Source organism: Apium graveolens, unplaced genomic scaffold, assembly GCF_009905375.1.
Source record: "Apium graveolens cultivar Ventura unplaced genomic scaffold, ASM990537v1 ctg3933, whole genome shotgun sequence".
Lineage (NCBI taxonomy): Eukaryota > Viridiplantae > Streptophyta > Magnoliopsida > Apiales > Apiaceae > Apium > Apium graveolens.
In genome coordinates, this window is record NW_027418329.1 from 51,887 (window position 1) to 62,390 (window position 10,504).

The 10,504-nt window shown below is 37.7% G+C and overlaps 1 non-coding gene across 1 annotated transcript; it reads right to left on the reverse strand.

The window, feature by feature from the left end:
• Nucleotides 1-725: 725 nt before the first annotated feature.
• On the reverse strand, nt 726-832 carry LOC141701497 (small nucleolar RNA R71). The gene has a single exon (XR_012566797.1). It is a non-coding gene; the product is annotated as a small nucleolar RNA R71 (small nucleolar RNA).
• Nucleotides 833-10,504: the final 9,672 nt, after the last annotated feature.

Sequence of the window (10,504 nt, forward strand, 5' to 3'; positions counted from 1 at the left end):
TTAGTATAATCTCTAAGTTTAATAAAAACCCAATTTGTTATTTGTCTTAGCATTGAGCAATAACCATACATTGTTGCATAGGTGCATAAATTGAACTTAACCTAAACCAGTCTCTGTGGGAACGAATCTGATTTATATCTTATACTACTTGCGAACGCGTATACTTGCGTGAATATTAGCGCGTGTTTTCGCCCTAACAAGTTTTTGGCGCCGCTGCCGGGGACTCGGTGTTAATTTTTAGTTTATGTGCTTGTCATCAGTGGTCGTTAAAGTTCACTGACTCGGATTCTTTTACTTTCACAGTTTATTTGTTTGTGTTTCAGGTACTCATTATAATGGGAGATCCAGCAGCATGAACGAAAGCCTTGATGGATTTTTCTCAACCCAAGATCAATGACATTCAATCTAGCATTGTCCGGCCAGCTATCACAGCTAATACCTTTGAGATCAAGCCTGGCATAATTCAATGGGTACAGACTTCAGTCCAGTTTGGGGGTTCTCCAACGGAAGATCCCAATATACACATTAGGGATTTCATTGAAATATGCGACACCTTCAAGTTCAACGGTGTTTCTGAAGATGCTTTGAAGCTGAGACTGTTCCCATTCTCTCTGAAGGACAAGGCTAAGAGCTGGTTACACTCTCTACCAGCTGGTTCGATTACTACTTGGGAAGATCTTGCTCAGAAGTTTCTTACTAAATTCTTCCCTATGGCGAAGACAGCTGCACTCAGGAATGCTATTACTCAATTTGCGCAGCAAACGGGAGAATCGCTAAGTGAAGCTTGGGAGCGCTACAAGGAGATGCTTAGGAAGTGTCCTCATCATGGAATTCCTGATTGGATGATCATCACTTGTTTTTACAATGGGTTGGGAGCACAGTCCAGACCCATGCTCGATGCAGCATCAGGCGGAGCATTATGGGCAAAAAGCTATAAGGAAGCTTATGATCTAATTGAACTGATGGCTGCTAATGAATATCAGTATCCAACCCAGAGATATCTACAAGGCAAGGTAGCAGGAGTTCTTGAAGTGGATACAGCTACGGCTATCACTGCTCAACTAAAGGCGTTGTCTATGAAGATCGATTCTCTGGCTAACTATGGTGTTAAACAGATAAATAGTGTTTGTGAGCTGTATGCCGGTCCGTATGTGACGGAGCAATGCGCTATATCTAGTGACTCAGCTCAGTTTGTGAGCAACTTTCAGAGATCGCAACAACCAGTTCCAGACACTTATCATCCTGACAACTGGAATCATCCTAACTTCAGCTGGAGCAACAATCAGAATGTGATGCAACAGCCATTCCAGCAGTTTGGAAATAAGCTATTTAACCCTCCTGGTTTTCAGCAACAATTTACACCAAGACAACAACTCCAACTTCAACAACAAACTCATGATGCAGGTCTATCTTCGAATGAAAAATCTGAATTGGAGGAGTTGAGACTTATGTGCAAAAACCAGGCTCTTATATGCCAAAGCCAGGCTGTTTCTATCCAGAATCTGGAGAACCAAATAGGGCAAATTGCTAATGCCTTATTGAATCGACCACCAGGAACGCTTTCTAGTGATATAGAAGCCAATCCAGGAAAGAAGAAAGTTGAAGAACATGTGAACGCCATCACCTTAAGGTCTGGAAAGGTCGCAAGCCCCCAAATTCAGCAAGATGAAGAGCCATAAAAATCTCAAGATTCAGAAAATGCAGTTGTGGCTGAAGAAGATGTGCAGAAGGAAGTAGAGGTGGAACCAAGGAAGACTACTGTGGAACACACTCCTCCTGAGGGTAATACAGGGGAGAAACAGATTTATCCTCCACCTCCTTTTCCTAAAAGGCTGCAGAAGAAAAAGCTGGATAAGCAATTTGAGAAGTTTCTGGAGGTGTTCAAGAAACTTCATATCAACATACCTTTCGCTGAAGCTCTTGAACAGATGCCTAGCTATGCGAGGTTTATGAAAGGTATTCTCTCTCGGAAAGTGAAGCTCGATGACTTAGAGACCGTTGCTCTAACGGAGGAATGCAGTGTTGTGCTGCAACAGAAGTTGCCTCCGAAGCTTAAAGATCCTGGAAGCTTCACTATTCCTTGCACCATCGGAAACTTGTCATTCGACAAGTGTTTATGTGATTTAGGAGCTAGCATCAATCTGATGCCCTTATCTATCTTCAAGCAGCTTGGTTTGCCTGAGCCGAAACCAACATACATGTCATTGCAACTAGCTGACCGTTCCATCGCTTATCCATGAGGTATAGTGGAGGATGTCTTGGTCAAGGTGGATAAACTCTTCTTCCCTGCTGACTTTGTAATTCTTGATTTCGAGGAAGATAAGAAGATTCCCATTATCTTGGGAAGACCATTCTTGGCTACAGGCCGAACTATGATCGATGTGCAAAAAGGAGAACTTACGATGAAGGTTCATGATCAGAAGGTCACTTTCAATGTGTTCAAGGAAATAAAGTTACCCACAGCTAAAGAGGAGTGTTTTAAAGTAGAGCAACTGCAGGTTTTGAATGCACCTCCGTGGAAGAGGAAGTTGGATGTGCCATTCGATTCTCTTGGGTTAGCAGAGCTGAAAATTTCTCAGGAGCGTCTTGAGCCGTCTATTGAAGATGCTCCCACACTTGAGCTCAACCCACTACCAGATCACTTGAGTTATTCATTCTTAGGTGCACCCCCTGACAAGGGGTTGGGATATATCTTTGATGATGTAGAGGGTAGCCGAACGGATCCTCCAATGCCTATAGAGGGTTCTTCTCATATGCAGCAGGTAGTTGATAGGACTGGTGTTGGTGACGAGCAGTACAGGCGAGTAATTAGGCGTATGGAGGCCATGCACGACATTCACCGTCATTTTGCTGAAGATTTGACACAGGCTTTCGGTACAATTTTCCGAGACACTAGTGGCGAGGTTGATTGGCCACCTGATCCTCCACCCGAAGAGGGTGATCTTTCCGACGACTAGGTATGCCTGAAATCCTTATTATTACCTTCAATGAGGACATTGAAAATTTTAAGTTTGGGGGTGATAATGTAAGGATTAGTAGTGTGTGTCCATATAGATTCATATAGATTTATGTTGCATGTTTAGTTGTAGTTCATTCATATTTTTGCATGACTGTTCATTTAGGACATATTTGTTTGTTTTTATGTAATTTCATATAGTTGCATTTGCATGCATATTTAGCATGATCCCTTAAGATGAACTATGATATTGGATAAGTTGATGTTGATTTGAGTATGGTGATGACGAATAAAGGGATGTTTAAGTCCTAATGAATTTATTTGCATGCCAGAAACAAATATTTTCACAAAGTCTTATAGGGTTGCTTTTGATCTAGATCATGATCATACTTGTTTGTTGTTGAGATTTAATCACTTGGTTATATTTAGAATTTGTGATATTCTCGTAGTGACGTAAAAACACTGATTCTTTTTATCTGGAGAAAAACTTGGATTTCATTGCTAGTTGTTGTAAGGCTAGGTGTCAAATGGCTAGTAGCCGGCTCATATTTTTATGAGTAGTCTAGGGTTGAATGAGATGGAGCGAAACGCACTCATTCAGAAATTGTTGAAAAAAAAAGAAAAGAGAAAAAAAGAAAAAAAAAGAAAAAAAGTATGTGTTTATGCATAATTGATCAAGAGTGAGCTCTTTAATACTCGAGTTATTAAGTTTTAGGGGACTTTTTGCCTAGTGACCTAAGACTTTTATAGTCTGGGATCCACTAACCTAACGCTCGCTACATGGGTATTATTGTATAAGTCTTTTGGGACCTCATTCATTGCACGGTCAAATAAGCATCTTTGCTATGTGTTCAATAATAGTGTGAATCCTTGTATAACTCTAGTAGAAAGGAGGTGTTGTGAGTCATAATGCGTTTATTGTCTATTCTGTTTATAAACTTTTGATTGTTTCAATGATAGATAAGTTAGGGTTATTGATCTAGTATCGAGAGTATATCTGTTAAGCATCCACACATGCACGTTTCTGGTTTGTGAGTTGGTTTGTGGGATTTATTCAAACTCTGTTTCAAGTTATTGCATTCTTAGAGGCATTGGCTTATTCATTTGGTTATGGTTATTCTGAGGGGATCGATTGCATTGTCATTTAGTTGCATTCACGTAGTTGCATTCATGCATTAGGTTTGTTTTGTAGTTTTGAGTCTGTTTATGCTTGAGGACAAGCATCGATTCAAGTTTGGGGGTGTGATAAGTGGATTTTATATCCACTTGGAATGCTTTATTACAAGCTTAAATTGGTGTTTTGGACTCAAGTTGTTGGTATTTTGATGTGTTTTTGTGTTATTACATTTCAGGTATCAGTTAAATGAAGAAAAGAGCTTTTAAAGAAAATATGATGAAAAGTGATCAGAATTGGAAGCCAAGGCCATTGTCAAGTTGTAGAGAATCTCAATAGCTTCGCGTGGGCAGTTGAATCGCCTAATTCTGACGAGTAGAACTCAAGTTATGGTCAAAACAAGATTCATCAGAATATTTTTTCCAGTCAATAGCTGAGCGCCCGCTCAGGAGAGCTAAGCGCCCGCTCAGGAGAGCTGAGCGGCCGCTCAGGGCGCGGCTGATCGCTGATTTCGCTGAAAAAGCCTTTTTTGAGTAGAATTTGACGATTTTAAGGGTCCAGGTCCACTAGGGGCGTATATATACTTAAAAAAAAAGGGTTTTCATCATTCGGGAAGATTGGGATACCAAGGAGAAGACCTAGAAGCACAGAACAGCTCCGAAAAAGAAGATCTTGTTTTCAACTTGTGATTCTTTGAATTAGTTGTAACTTTGGATGCTCATTTTAGTTCTTGTTGAACCTAGATCTCGTTTATTCGTACTTTGATTATTATTTAGTTAATTAAGACCTTGTTTTATACCATGCTTTCATTGGAACCCATGGTGACGATGAGTTCGATTATGGGCTAATCGTTGTCATGGGATTCTAGCGGATTTACTTATGGATTTCAATAGTTAATTGTTTCGATATTTTGGTGTGTGGTGATTGATTGATATCCTAGTATTGGTTGTGCTTATTCGTCTTATGTGCGTAGCTAACATATAAGATAGCGTGTTAATCTCTATTGAAGTGACAGTGAATATAGAGGTTTAGAACTTGCCATGCTAGCATAGGTTCATGTATTGTATGCATGATTCGTAGGTAACTCTAACCGTTTTACTTGCCCTATGTAATCAAGATAGATAACTTGTACTTAAACCGTTATGTTGTCAAATTCTATAGACATATAGGGTCTCAATATAATTGGTGCCTATTCAGCTTCTATCTCTTTTGTGGATGTCTGATAGAATGGTACTCGTGCAACGAAAGTTGGCGTTTATCAGTTTCGTGTTATCTGATTAGTGTCCTCACCATCACATGCTAAGGTTAAAAACAATAAGGCTATTGAATGAAGTATTTAATGAAGTTAGAATCCCATGTTTATCATATATATTAATTCAACTTTAATTCTCTTAGTTAATGTTATTTAGTATAATCTCTAAGTTTAATAAAAACCCAATTTGTTATTTGTCTTAGCATTGAGCAATAACCATACATTGTTGCATAGGTGCATAAATTGAACTTAACCTAAACCAGTCTCTGTGGGAACGAATCTGATTTATATCTTATACTACTTGCGAACGCGTATACTTGCGTGAATATTAGCGCGTGTTTTCGCCCTAACATGCAGCTAGAAGTTGATAAGCTGGAACAGGGTGAGTAAATGCCTCAACATCAAGGGAGGTGGAATGTAATATCCGGGATATATCGTGTAATTATTTTTGCTATTATATAAATTATTATGTGTGTTCAGTATCTATTCTGTGAGCTAATTGTTAAGTGTTATCTGTACTTGAATATTCAAAAATAATATTAATTGAGTATTTTAATTTTTATATGTCCAAAATAAAATATAGATAATTGTCATATCTTCCTAATTATTTTTATGTTGGTTTATGGATTTATAAGAATCATATGAAATTTCTAAAATCTTTTTCCGGGTAATTAAAATCTATTTTATAAAAACGGGAACCAACCGACGTCAACCGTTGTTACGTTTTTGGAACCCGAAACTCTTTCGAGAACTCCTTCCTAAGCTAATTGTAATATTCCGAGCATATTCCATATTTCGACTTTTTCGATCCGGCGTACGGTTTGTCCTGCGCGGGTCCCGGCGCAACATTTTCGATACAATATTCGTTTCGGTAAATCAATAAAACCCGTATTTTCGATAAACGGGAGCTTTTTATTAAACTATCACAATTATCACTTCGTAATACGTGTAACCAGGCGCTGAGACCAAGACCGCAGTACAAATTGTACTGATTTGGATAATTATCCCGAAAACCGATACCGTTTGGATCAGTGTTTACAAATAAACGTACCGTTTTATATCCGGAATGATCCAACGGGATACTAATTTTCCGTAATTATAAATAGCCTTTTACCGTATTTTATTTCGTATCAAAATCATTTGCAGACAGATAATTATATAATTTTCAGAGAAAAACCCTAATTTCCTAGAACTGTTCTAAGAATCAAACAAGCATTTGGAGGTGTTATTGAATTCGGTTTGGAAAGCTCGAGTAACCAATCTGAAGGTCTTGAAGAGCTCTACCAGATTCTGTAATCCATACACCTGCAGAAATCAAAGTTATTTTTTTAAAAATTTATTTATTTTCGGATTTATTTTATTAAAAATATGAATTTTCGTTCGGATGGTTGTTTGTATGATTTGATGATTGCATGTTGTAGAGCTTGTTTTCCTGATGATTTTCATATGTCATACGTCTGATTTGGAGTTAATAACATGTTCAAATTTGAGTTTGATTTTCGAATTTTAAAATTAGGGTTTATAACCCGTATGAATGTTCTTATTTGAAATTTGGGGGTTTCTTATTCTGTGATAGGTTGATGTTGTGTTATAGTGGGTTGTGTTCTCTGTGAAATTTGCAATCTAGTCGTATAAGTTTCATGAACCAACGAGGTCTGTAGAGAAGGGAGTTGTGTTTTGAAGTTTTCCGATGTTCGCCGGAAACTGGAAAATTTCACGGCCAAATTCCGGCCAACTCAGGGATTGTTAGGATGAATTGATTGCATGATTGTGTTCCTGGTGTTGTGTAGATGTGATCTGGAGGTGATGGTGGCCTGAGCATCCCTGGAACGTGTTCTCCGGCCATCCCCGACTGTTTTCCGGCGACCCCCTGGAAAATTACAGTTTAGTACCTATAGTTTTGAAAACGATGCAGTTTGGTCCCTGTAGTTTCCAGACTTTGCAAAATTGGATTTCTGTTTTAAAAATGTTTAAAAATCATATTTCCTATTTATTTTTATTATAAAAATTCATTTTTAATTTCTGAAAATTTTAAAAATTATTATTTTAATTCTGAAAATTATTTTTAATTCACAAATAAATCTAAATTAATTAGTTAATTAATTTCAGTTAATTTCTAATTGATTAATTGGTCAATTAATTCGAAAATTAATTGATTAATTAATTTCATTAATGATTAATTGATTTTAATTAATTATTTAATTAGATTTAATTATTTAAAAATGATTTAAAAATTCTGAAAAATAGTTTCGAGCTTTAAAATATTATTCTAAATTATTTCCAAGGCTAGATAATTATTCTAAAATTATTTCGGAGCCAGAATTGGCCAACCGAACCCTGTTTATTAACCCGAAATTGATCCAACGACCCGTTTTAATTCCGAAAAATGTTTTAAAAATCATTTTAAATACCAGAAAGCCTATTTATGACCCGGGACTTCTTTATAAATAATATATCATTGATTACGTGATGTATTATGTGCTATATGTGACTTGTTAATTGACTATCGGTCTATATATTCGGTGTTTACTTGATTATTGCATAACTTTCAATCCGTTAATCGGATTTGGGTAAAACGAAGGGTAGATAGAAGTATGTGTTGAATAGAATTCCATGAGTAAATTATTGATAGATGCTTATGATATGTGAGCAGAAGAGGCAAGACGTAGGAAAGGGAAACAGATACTTGAAGAGTAAGACGTTTGTGACTGGAAACGAGTGCAGTGTAGTAAGCTAATATCAGGCAAGTGTTCTGAACTTTCTCGAGATATTGTAGTATTTGATAGTCAGATTGATATTGCAAGTGCTTTGAAGCACTGAAACCTAAACTCTGATTCCAGTTATTGTTCTTGAGCCATAAACCTTATTTTTTCTAGACCATTGATTGTTGTATACCTAAACACAAATCTCAAGTATACGATATTACTCCACAAATACATGTAAACAAAATCCCAAACATTGAACGGAATTACTTGTACATTCAATCCTTGTATCCTATGCTTTGAAAGCCTAAATCTTTGAAACCCTGAAATATTGATTCCTTTGTTATCCAATTCATTCATTACCCAGCATCCAAGCTTTTAAATTGCCTTATTGATCCTTACAAGGATTGAAACCCTTTCATTGTTAAACATTTATTGTTGTTAATGATTTCGGTTAATTGTTTATTATTGCATATTCTGTTATTATGTTAGAATTGGATTGGTTTTTATAAAATTGTGGACCAGATTCGTGGTCGGACCATATAATGGTCAAGTTAGGTCAATGTGTGCCTTGGATCCAGTAGTTAGAGCAATGTTGTGTGCCTTGCTCGGGGTTAGTGTGTGACTGATCAGCAGCCTAACCTTGGTTTTTAAATTAAAAGTATAATATCCAATTCTAAATCATAATCCATTGTTCACTTGATATCATAATCATATTCACCTGATGATCATTATTCTCAGTTTTGTCATTGTGACTTGCTGAGCTAGTTAGCTCATTTGTGCGATGTTGTTTATATTCTTTCCAGTTAAAAAGGAACCAGTTGGTAGCAAGGATACCCAGTCCAGCGCAAGAGATAGGGGTTCAGGTTGAGAAAGCTGAGCTAGTAGGCTTCTTTTGGGATAATTTAAGTTTGTAAAAGTTTGTAATAATGTTTAATACTTAGTTTGAGTTTGAAATAGTTGGGATTTGAACGGTTTGTAATATATTAGTGTGTTTGGCTTGTGTGCATACTTTAACCTGTTGCGGTCCGTGGTAGTTGGTAAGTAGGGTCACTGCATATATTATTATTATTATCTTTATTATTGTTATAAGCAGGTTATAAATAAGGTGTGTGTGTGGACCCCAAACTTCTGACCCGGGTTTGGAGGGCGCCACGGGTTTGGTATCAGAGCTACAGGTTATAAGTCACTGACACAAGCCTAGGTTGACGGGAATGGGTAGAGGGATAGGATTAGAAGTAAGGTATAGGATGATAGAACATCGAGAGGTTGAGTGTTATGTTATAACCGGTATTAGTATAGTTTGCGTCGTGGTACGAGATTCTTATATTACGATATGATTTCAGATAGCAGAGATGGCCGACTCTTTTATTCCCGTATCAGCTGATCACTCAGAGCCTTCAGTTGGAGCACCAGCATCGGATCCACGTCCTGGTATTCCACCAGCATTGGCTATTTTACCTCCACCGGTGTTGTAGCCCGTACCATTGCAGGCTATTCCACCTCCAGGCATGAGGCCACCTGTCAGAGGACCCCCACCAGCTGATTCAGATTCCACTGGGCATTCAGTAGCGAGTGCCCCATTCCAGTCTACATTGCCCCCAGTTCCTTATTACCGGTATGAGGCTCTTCTATTGGAGCGTGATTCCTTGTTGGCTCAGATTAGAGAGTTACAGCATATCATCAGGACTACAGATGTTCATCGTGGTGTGAGGGAGCTTCGAGAGGAGATTCATGTGACACGGAGGGTTCTTGAGGCTAGGTTACATGGAGCTACACTACCTGGCAGAGGTCCTGATGCACTGCTGGGCTGGGCTACTGAGGTGATGGAGGACTTTGAGAGGCTGGCAGGACCAGAGTTTCCTTGGAGCTGAGTTAGAGATTCTGAGATGGAGATGCTGAGCAGTGTTGTTATGATTATGTAGTATGTACAGTAGTGTGTAGTGTGTATCAGTAGACTCTTGAGTTGTATTTATAGACTAGCGATGTTGACTAGTGAGTAGGTTGTTGTACCCTTTTTGCTTTTACTTTCAAAGCGTCTTTACGCTTGTACTACCTAAAACTTTTGATCTATATATATCAGTACCTTTTTCCTTTCCAACACTGTCATTTACTTTATTGCACTTGTTTTACTTTACCTTATTTATTGCACCAGTATACCCTGTGATACCATGTACCCTGTTTTCCATAACTGTTTATATTCTGTAAAGAAGCATGCAATTTACTTAGTTACAACTGTTTTAAAAAAAAAGATATTCCTATTTTGCAGAACTTTTCTTTTATACAAAGATTTGATTCAAAAGCTAAATAAATTGATTGATTCTTTACAGAAAATGCCTCCCAGAAGAAATACCCGCACCAACACCCAGAATGAAGAAACCAACAACAACAACAATAACAACCAAGATGATACAAACCAGAATGTGAACCCAGGACCCATGGACCCAGCAATAGCCCAGATTCTTCAAATCTTGGCCCAA